This window comes from Dipodomys spectabilis, unplaced genomic scaffold (genome assembly GCF_019054845.1).
Source record: "Dipodomys spectabilis isolate Male_0828 unplaced genomic scaffold, ASM1905484v1 ptg000570l, whole genome shotgun sequence".
Lineage (NCBI taxonomy): Eukaryota > Metazoa > Chordata > Mammalia > Rodentia > Heteromyidae > Dipodomys > Dipodomys spectabilis.
In genome coordinates, this window is record NW_024871247.1 from 98,725 (window position 1) to 109,111 (window position 10,387).

Here is a 10,387-nt window from a genome sequence, read left to right on the forward strand (position 1 = left end):
AAGTTTATAGCAAAGATATTGCATTGATACTTTTTATATTCAAATATATATTCTAAACCTAATTATTTATGTTCCAATCTATTTATGGGAATAATTTCAATTTATTTGTAAAACTATGAATTAATTCTAGTAAGATTCACTGTGTGAAATTTAAGATCAGCACATATAAATATAAAATATATAAGTATATATAATATAAGAAATGGTTATGCATTGTTCTGTTTTGGTTAGGGTATCAAAGGCAACTCTGTTTTAAAGTATTATTCCATTATCTCTACCTCAGTTTTTGGTAGAGTTAGACCTAAAGCTTTACCATTTGTAAATTTAAAGCCTGGAGGCAAGAGGAAACACTTTGATTAAAACATTACCAATTTAAGGCCTAATATCGATGAAAAATATATAGACTTCTTCAGGAGCTATGGACATATTTGGTGATAGAAAGTCATTAGTGTAAGTTCCTGCCTGGTTGTATGGTAGACAGGCCAGGATATTAAGTAAACATGCATATAAACAACTTTTTCACCTTTTTGGCTTTAGCTACTTTTGAAATAATAGGTATAATAAACAATTATATATATATATATTTGTTGTTGTTGTTTTTGGGTCCAGTCATGGGGTCTGAACTCTGGGCCTGGGCCCTGTCCCTCAGCTCTTCAGTTCAAGGCTAGCGCTCTACCACTTGAGTCACAGCAACACTTCCGGCTTTTTTCTTTTAGCTTATGTGGTGCTGAGGAATCCAAACCCAGGGCTTCAGTCATGCAAGGCATGCGCTCTACCACTGAGCCAACGTCCCAGCCCAAACAATTACATTTTGATAAAATACCTTCTATTCTGAACAATTCGGTCTGAAGTGTTCATCTCTCTATGAACCCTTGTAACTAAGATTAGTTTTGTTCCAGTAAGAATCTATGCTGTCAGTTTAAGATATTCTGGTTGGTCTGTTCCTACATGGAAGAAGGATAAAGGGTCAGGAAGACATTTGTGCCACTGAGACCTCATTTAGGAGATTTTAAGCTGCAGAAGTTTAGAAATAGCTCTTAAGAAAGGCTTACTTTGAATCCATTAGCTCCACAAAGCTAACTCAGTTGATAAATAAGTACTTGAAAAGCCATCACCTTTGGACTTAGCTGTAAAGGTTTCAAAGTATGATCAAATTTAAAATGAAAATGACAAAATAGTTATTGACAAAAAATTGCAAATGTGAACAATCGACCATACAATAAAAGTTTTTTCCACTATGCACAGAATTTTAGAGAAATAAGATCAATAGCATTTTTAGGAACAATAAGGGTTCCTTGTTACAAATAGGCAACCATGGATATATGCCTGTATAAATATTGTATCATTACGTACTTAAATTTAGAGGATACTACATGCTTCAGCAGCAGGTCTACCCAAATTACAACAATACAGAGATTAAAATGGTACTTGCACAAGGATGGTATGAAAATTTGTGAAGTATTCCATATTTTTCATTCTTCAAATGCAAGAAATGAAAAACAGTTATTAAAAAGTTGATTACAAAAATACAAGTGTAACAATACATGTAATTCATAGAATTAAAGGTTAGTTTGACATCAGTATATTAAATCTTCACCTTAGAAAGGCCCTTACATAGCATAAACTTTATAAAACTTGAAATTAGATAACATTTTCATTTTATCCCAAAGAAATAAAATTTAAACCATGGTCATAGGGGGTTCCCGGAAGATGGTGGAGGAGAAGCTGTAGGCTAAACAAGCTCTCGCATAGAAAGCAGTTTTAGAGTTCCAGTGAACAGTCCTAAGCCAGAGAATCACACCAAGTGTGCCATCACTATACACAGAGTTAGGACAGAGAGGGAAAATCCAGGCAAGGAGACAGATCTGAGCACTTGCCAGCAGCCTCGGTAGCAGCGTTGGCCATAGCCGCCATCCTGTAACACAGAGAATGCAGGACAAAGGAGCCAGACACGGTGGACAAGCAGATTCTACTCAACACCAGCAAGAACTGACAAGGAGCAGACATCTTCATCTTGCAGTTCGCAGACCAGAGACCACCCAGGAACCAAGACTCGGCGGGAGTAGAAGCCAAATGTCCTCACTCCTTCTCAGAGAGCAGAGGAGAGAAGGCCACCCCTCACCCCCAACTACCGGACATCTCCATCTTGGGTACTGACAAAGCTCGGTGGAGCTGCTAGCTCCAACTAAGGCCTTGGAAGAAAACTAGAGTCATTTAGCAGGTCACAAGAACCTAAACTGACCTGCCAGAGAGCTCCACCCAGGGAAAAATCACCCAGCTCAGGTGCAAGCCCCAAGAGTGGCTTTCTTCACTGGGTAATCAGAGCCAGAGTCTGCCCCTCCCTTTAGCAGCCTTGACAATCAATTGAAATTCAGTAAACATAAACCTGGAGAGTGGCTCCAGGCTGGGCTCTCTGAGTTTCTCACAAGCTACCTCCTGGGAAAAGCTACTGTTTGCTGAAAGGCCTCAACTCTACCCAGAACCTAGCCTCATCACAGCATCTCCAAACTTGAAGAAAAAGCCATCTCCCTCTTTTGTGTTAATCAAAGCAGATCTCCTTCCCATTGAACTAACCTGAGTGGAGGATCACAAAATCCTGGGTAAAGTAGAACATTTTTCTTCCTGTTCAAACAAACTGACTTAAGAAACCAACCAAGCCATAGGAAAATCTAACACCACAAGCAGACCAGAGACTCCAACAAGAGGCTGGTTACAGACACAAGGGAGATACAGGATTTTTCCCACCACTCCCAAAAAAATTAAAGAACTATTTTTTTTTGTACATTTTATTAAAAAATTTTTTTTCTAAAACGTTTTTCTTTTAATTTTTACCTTTTTTGAAAAAAAAGTTTCCTAGTAACTATTTTCCCCTCTTATAATTTTTATTTCAGTGGTATATGTGTGTGTGCGTTATTCTTTTTTTCTTAATTTTTTTTTGTTTTTTTATTTTGCTCTATTGAACTTCTGATCTTTATTCTTTCTTTCTTATTCTTTTCACCTTTACTTCTCTTTTGTTCTTTTTTATGTGACTTAATTGTTTTTCTGCACATTCTCAGATATACACATAGTCGATTATTAGACCTTATCCTCCATGTGTACACACTTAATCCACAAATTTATTACTCAGTTCAAAACCTCTTAGACTTAAATTCCTTAATAGCATTACTACCTATTTATACCTATGTAATATTTTAAGTATTTTTATTTTTAAGTTTTTCACATCTCCTTTATATCCCTCCCCTTCTGCATTATATGCACGTTCTTCTCTGAATATTTTGTTTTCGATTCTGCATAATATTTTTAATTTTTACTTTTCTATTTTTTCTGGTCTCTTTTTCCCCCTTTCTCTTTTCTTTTTTCTCTCTCTACTTTCATCCTATCCAACCTATTTCCTGCTTTGAGATTAAGACTTAGTTAAGTTAAATCTCCCTGTGCCTTCCCACATCTCTCTATTCCTATTTTTTACCCACATCTCTCCCTCAACCTAATAATTTCTGGTTTGCCAAATTTGGATTTGCAGTTTGTAGCCCATTAATATATAGTTGTTTGACGTTGAATAGATGTTCTATTGAACTATATTGTATCTGCAGACTATTGACTGGGCAAATATAGACTTTGGTTGATGCTTGCCTTAAGATAGTGTTCAAGCAAAAAACTGGTGTTATTTTCATCCCAAATAGGCAGAGTAAGCAGGAAAAACAAAAGAAAAATGTCAAGTCCGGGTATCTCAACTCCCACTCATAATAATCAGGGGACAGAACAGATAATGAATAATCCAGAGGAGAGTTCCCAAATAGCTCTACAAACACTGCTGGCAAACATAATAAATGAAAAGATTGAGAACATACAAAGGAATCTGTATGAGCATGATAGGGAGAGAAGGAAGCAAACAAAAGATCAATGGAGGCAAACAAAAGGTCAATACAGGAAAAGATTGAAAACCTACAAAGGACTGTGTATGAGCATGATAGGGAGAGAGAGGAGGCAAACCAAAGGTTTATAAAGGAATATCCTGAGCGTGAGGAAGCTACTCAAAAACTGATACAGGATTTGCGTGAACAGCTTGAGAATACTCAAAGAGAAAGGCAGGAATGGCATGAGCAGGTTGAGAACACTCAAAGAGAACTACAGGAATGGCGTGAATGTGAGGAAGCTAAGCGAAGAGTAATACAGGAATTGAGAGAGCAGGATGAGGATACACAATGATCACTAAAGGTATTCATGGAATCTAGTAACAAACAGCTGAAGTAATTAAGGGAGACCACAAAGAGAATGCTGAATGGAACCCAACAGAAGAAATGGGAATCTAAGCAAACCATAACCAAACAACTAATTTACTTGAGAATAAACACTGAACACCAAATTAAGGAAGTAAAGAAGTTTATACAAGATCTAAAACAAAGCTTCAATAAAGCATTTGAAGCCATCAAAGCTGTCCAATTAGAAGGAAAAGAAATTTTAAAAAAGTGGAAACTCTTGACAGCAGGTTAGACCATGTAGAAGATCGAAACTCGGGGATTGAAAACAGCCTAAATATTATAGAGAAAGAACATACAACCATCCAAGTCAAGTCTATGAAATATGACAGATCTATCCAACAGTTGGAAGACAGCATCAGAAGGCCTAATCTAAGGATAATGGGTGTAGAGGAGCACCTAGAAACAGAAGAAGTAAATCGTCTAGGAAATTGGTTTAACAGAATCCTAGCAGAGAACTTCCCAAACATGGAAAAAGATAGGCCTATTCAGATACAAGAAGCTTTTAGAACTCCAAATAGACCAGACAGGAACAGGACATCCCACCGTCACATTATAATCCGCACAGGATGAATTCAGACCAAGGAAAAGATCCTTAAACATTTGAAGGAGAAAAGATTAATCACCTAAAAAAGCAAACCAATTAAAATCACCTCAGATTTCTCAGCAGAGATAATCAAAGCAAGAAGATCCTGGAATGATGTATGCCATGCCTTAAAAACAAACAGCAATCAACCAAGAATACTGTACCCAGCTAAACTCTCCTTCATAACTGAAGGCCAAATAAAAACCTTCCATAGCAAAGAAAAATTGAAACAATACATCTCCACCAAACCAGCCCTACAAAAGATTCTTAAAGACGTCCTACACATAGAAACCCAACAAGACCACAATAAAGGCCAATAAAATGCACCCAAACTGAGAATCCAAGAACATAGGAAGAACCCAGTTTTTGTAGCCCCCAAGAAGGTAGATAACATGACAGGAGCTCCCAAATTCCTCTCAGTCCTATCTCTCAACATTAACATACATAATTATCCAATTAAGCGACATGGACTGTACAGTAGGATTAAAAACAAGATCCTTCTATCTGATGTCTTCAGGAGTCACATCTTGCCAGTAAATACAAACACATTTTAAGTGTTAAAAGCTGGAACAAAATCTACCAAGCAAACGGCCCCCATAAACAGTCGGGAGTTGCAATCCTAATATCAGATAAAATAGTCTTCAAATTAAAATTCGTGAGAAGAGATAAAGAAGGTCGCTACATAATAATTAAGGGATTTCTCCTTCAGGAGGATATTACAATTTTAAATATCTATTCGCCAAACAACGGAGCACCAAAATTTATACAAGAAACATTCCTTTCCCTCAAATCCCACAGAGATCCAAAGACATTAATTGTTGGGGATTTTAATACACCACTCTCCCCTCTAAATAGATCAACTCGGAAAAAACCCAATAGAGAAACGCAGATGTAAACAACTGTATAGATCAAGTAGATTTAACAGACATCTACGGAATATTTCACTCAGCAGCATCACAATACAAGTTTTTCTCAGAAGCACATGGAACATTTTCTAAAGTAGACCACATTTATGCCACAATGCAAACTTGTCAAAATTGAGAAACATTGAAGTTATACCTTGCATTCTCTCTGACCACAAGGGAATAAAATTAGAACTCAACACCAAAAGCCACCAAATAAACTCCTGTAACACATGGAGCCTGAACAACACACTGCTGAATCATGAGTGGGTCATGGAAGAGATTAGAAAGGAAATTCAAATGTTCATGCAATTCAACAAAAATGAGCACACAAATAACCAGCTCCTCTGGGACAAGCAAAAGCAGTACTCAGAGGCAAGTTTATAGCTCTGAGATCCTATATCAACAAATTGGAGAGATCTGAAACCAACAATTTAATGAGACATCTGAACCTCCTTGATAAAGAGCAGCAAGATATACCCCAATATAATAGATGGAAAGAAATAATTATTTTAATTAATTCATTTTAATTAAAATTAAATCAGAATTAAATGAATTAGAATCCAATAAAACTATAGAAAGAATCAACAAAACAAAGAATTGGTTCTTGGAAAAAATTAACAAAATTGACAGACCCTTAGCAAATCTTATCACAAAAAGAAGAGAACACACCCAAATAAATAAACTCAGAGATGAGAATGGAAACATCACCACAGAAACAACCAAGATTCAGAATATTATAACGGAATAATTCGCAAAACTTTATGCTAATGAGTTTGAGAACTTGGCAGAAATGGACTTTTTCCTAGCAAATATTGACGTGCCAATACTAAACCAAGATGAGTTAAACCATCTTAACTGGAGCTTATCAAGCATTGAAATAGAAACAGCAATAAAAGACCTCTCACCTAAGAAAAGTCCAGGTCCAGATGGTTTACAGCAGAATTCTACAAGGCCTTTAAACGCAGAGCTCACACCAATACTACTCCAACTCTTCAATGAAATTGAAAGAGAAAGTTCACTACCGAACACATTCTATGAAGCCATCATCCCCCTCATCCCAAAACCAGGCAGGGACTCATCAAAGAAAGAGAACTATAGACCCATTTTTTTTTTGATGAACATTGATGCAAAACTTCTCAACAAAATTATGGCCAATCGTCTTCAACAATGCATCCAGAAAATCATTCAACATGATCAAACAGGATTCATTTCAGGGATGCAAATCAATTAATATAATTCCTCACATCAAGAGAAGCAAGCATAAGAACCACATGGTTATCTCAATATATGCAGAAAAAGCATTTGACAAGATCCATCACCCCTTTATAATGAAGGTTCTGGAAAAATTAGGAATCCATGGAACATTCCTCAATAGAATAAAGGTTATATATGACAAACATACAGCCAGCATTATACTTAATGGTGAAAAACTAAAGTCATTTCCTCTTAACTCAGGAACAAGACAAGGATGTCGACTATCGCCAGTTCTCTCAATCTTGTATTAGAATCCCTATCTACAGCAATAAGACAGGATGCAAACATAAAGGTGATCCAAATAGGGAAAAAAGAAATAAAACTCTCCCTCTTTGCAGATGACATGATCTTGTATTTAAAGAATCCCATAGACTCCACTCCCAAATTACTCAAGTTGATTCAAAACTTTGGCAAAGTAGCGGGGTATAAAATTAACCCCCAAAAATCAATGGTTTTTCTGTATGGCAACAATAAGTAAAGTGTTGGTGAAATTAGGAAAGCAACTCCATTTGTAATAGCCCCACAAAAAATAAAATACCTTGGAATTGACTTAACCAAAAAGTGAAGGACCTTTATGATCAAAACTGTAAAAACTTGACAAAGGATATCAAAACAGAACATAGAAAATGACACAAACTCCCATGCTCCTGGATTGGAAAAATCAACATCGTGAAAATGGCAATACTTCCCAAGGCTATCTATAAATTCAATGCAATACCTATTAAATTCCAAACTCAGTCTTCAAGAAAATAGAAGAGGCAATTCAAAAATTCATATGGAATAATAAAAGACCCCGAATAGCACAAACACCCCTCAATTGAAAGAAAACTGCTGGAGGAATACAAATACCAAATTTCAAACTCTACTATAAAGCCATAGTAATCAAAACAGCATGGTACTGACACAAGAACAGATCTCTGGACCAATGGAATAGAATTGAAAACCCAGAAATGAACCTACAGACCTATAGCCATCTAAACTTCAATAAGGGAGCTAAAACAATAGTATGGAAGAAAGACAGCCTTTTCAGTAAATGGTGCTAGCAAAATTGGTTAACTAAATTTAGAAAACTAAAGCTAGATCCTTATATGTCACTCTGCACCAGAAGCAACTCCAAATGGATCAAAGACCTCAGAGTCAAAGCAGACACTCTGAAAACATTACAGTATGGAATAGGAGAAAACCTAGGTCTCCTTGGTGCAGTCTGAAATTTTCTTAATAGAGACCCAGAAACACAACAATCAAAGAAAGTTTGGACAAATGGGATTGCATGAAGTTGCAGAGCTTCTGCATGGCAAAGGACATAGCTAGCAAGATCAATAGAAAGCCCACAGATTGGGAGAAGATCTTCACTAGCCATACAAGGGACAAGGGTCTCATATCTAAAATATACTTGGAACTCAAAAACTCAACCCCCCAACAACAAATCCTCAAAGAAACAACTGCCCAATAAATAAGTGGGCTAAAGACTTAAACAGAAACTTCTCTGAAGAAGAAAGAAGGATTGCCAACAGACACATGAAGAAATGCTCAACCTCCCTAGCAATAAAAGAAATGAAAATCAAAACAACATTCAGATACCACCTCACTCCAATTAGAATGGCAAAAATCAAGAACTCTAAAAACAACAGATGCTGGAGGGGATGTTGGTGGGAGTGTAAACTTGTTCAAACCCGTTAGAAAGCAGTATGGAGGTTCCTCAAAAGACTCCACATAGAGCTCCCCTATGACCCAGCAATCCCACTTTTGGGCATTTACCCAAATGTTTACAAACAAGACCACACTAAATCTACCAGCCCAACTATGTTTATTGCAGCATTATTTATTATAACTAACTTATGGAACCAACCCAGATGCCCCTCAGTAGATGAATGGATCAAGAAAATGTGGTATATATACACAATGGAATTCTATGCCTCCATCAGAAAGAATGACATTGCCCCATTTGTTAGGAAATGGAAACACTTGGAAAAAATTATATTAAATGAAGTAAGCCAAGCCCAAAGAAACATAGGTCCCATGGTTTCGCTTATTTGCAATATCTAGTATATGTCTGAGTCAAGCAGAAAAGGTCAGATAAGGTGATGTTCGGGAAATGAACCCTAATATATGTATTCAAATGTTTTTTTTCTTTCTTGCGATTGTTTCTAACGCATTTATGAGATTATTTGTTTGTTGCTTTATATGTCCCTCCCCCACAGTATAACCCTTGCTTTCACTGTATTTGATGTCGTTATAATTTGAGGAGGGGAAGGGGAAAAAAGTCGTTTAAATAAGGATACAGATGGACCCGTTTCAACAATGAGAAGTACTAGTTGTTATGTCGAAAATGAACTTTACAACTTTGGTGCAGAGGGGGGCGGGGGTGGCGGCGAAGATTGGGTGGGGCGGAGGAGGAAGGATGGGAAGGGATGGGAAGGTATATAAAAATGTTTTTTCTTTCATGTGGTTGTTTCTATCACATTCATAAAATTATTTGTTTGTTTCTTTGTATGTCCCTACCCCACGGTCTAACCCCTGCTTTCAGTGTATTAGATGTTGGGATAATTTGTGAAGGGGAAGGGAAAAAAACAAATCATTTAAATAGGGATACAGGTGGACCCTTGCAACAACGATATGTACAAGTTATTTTGTTGAAAAATGAACTTTACAATTTTGGCCTGGTGGAGGGGAGGAGGGGGTAGTGGGTAGGGGGAGAATAGGCGGAGGTGAGGGGTTGGGGGTGAAAGATGGGAAGGGATGGGAAGGGGAAACAAAGGAGGAGGCAACAATTCTTGATAAGAAATGTACTCATTATATTGCCCATGTAATTGTAACTCTTTTGTATGGTATTTTCACAATTAAAAAAATTGTAATTGTTAAAAAAATAAAAAAAGAAAGAAAAGAAAAAAGAAATAAAATAATATAAGGACCTAGGAAAAAGGAATCTTAAACTTTTTCTATATGGAATGTAATCTGAAAGGACACATTTATTAATGAAGGTATATATTATATAACAATGTAGACTTCAAAGTTTTATATCTAGAAGACAATGAAATAGATTATGGAGTTTATACAAACATAGATACTTTTTGTAGACAAGCACCAGGAATATCTTTAGTTTCTATACTATTCATTTCAACCGATAAGTTAAAATTAAAAAAATCACAAGCTCTGCAGAAATCATTATAGATGCAAACAAACAACTCTTGAATACATGTTGACATCAAAGTCAGGCAATTCACGTGGAAGAATACTATGGAATCCATGAATTTTTAAATTAAGATATTGCTGTTGCTTTGTATATGAAAATATTTTATAGGAACACAAAGTATGGACTGGCACTTTTGAAATTTAAGAAACTTAACCAAACCATTTCTACATAGGAGAACAATATGTACAGCCAT

General features: G+C 36.4%; 1 pseudogene; it reads left to right on the top strand.

The window, feature by feature from the left end:
* The first annotated feature begins 1,373 nt into the window (after positions 1-1,373).
* On the top strand, positions 1,374-1,473 carry LOC122100221 (annotated as a pseudogene).
* Positions 1,474-10,387: the final 8,914 nt, after the last annotated feature.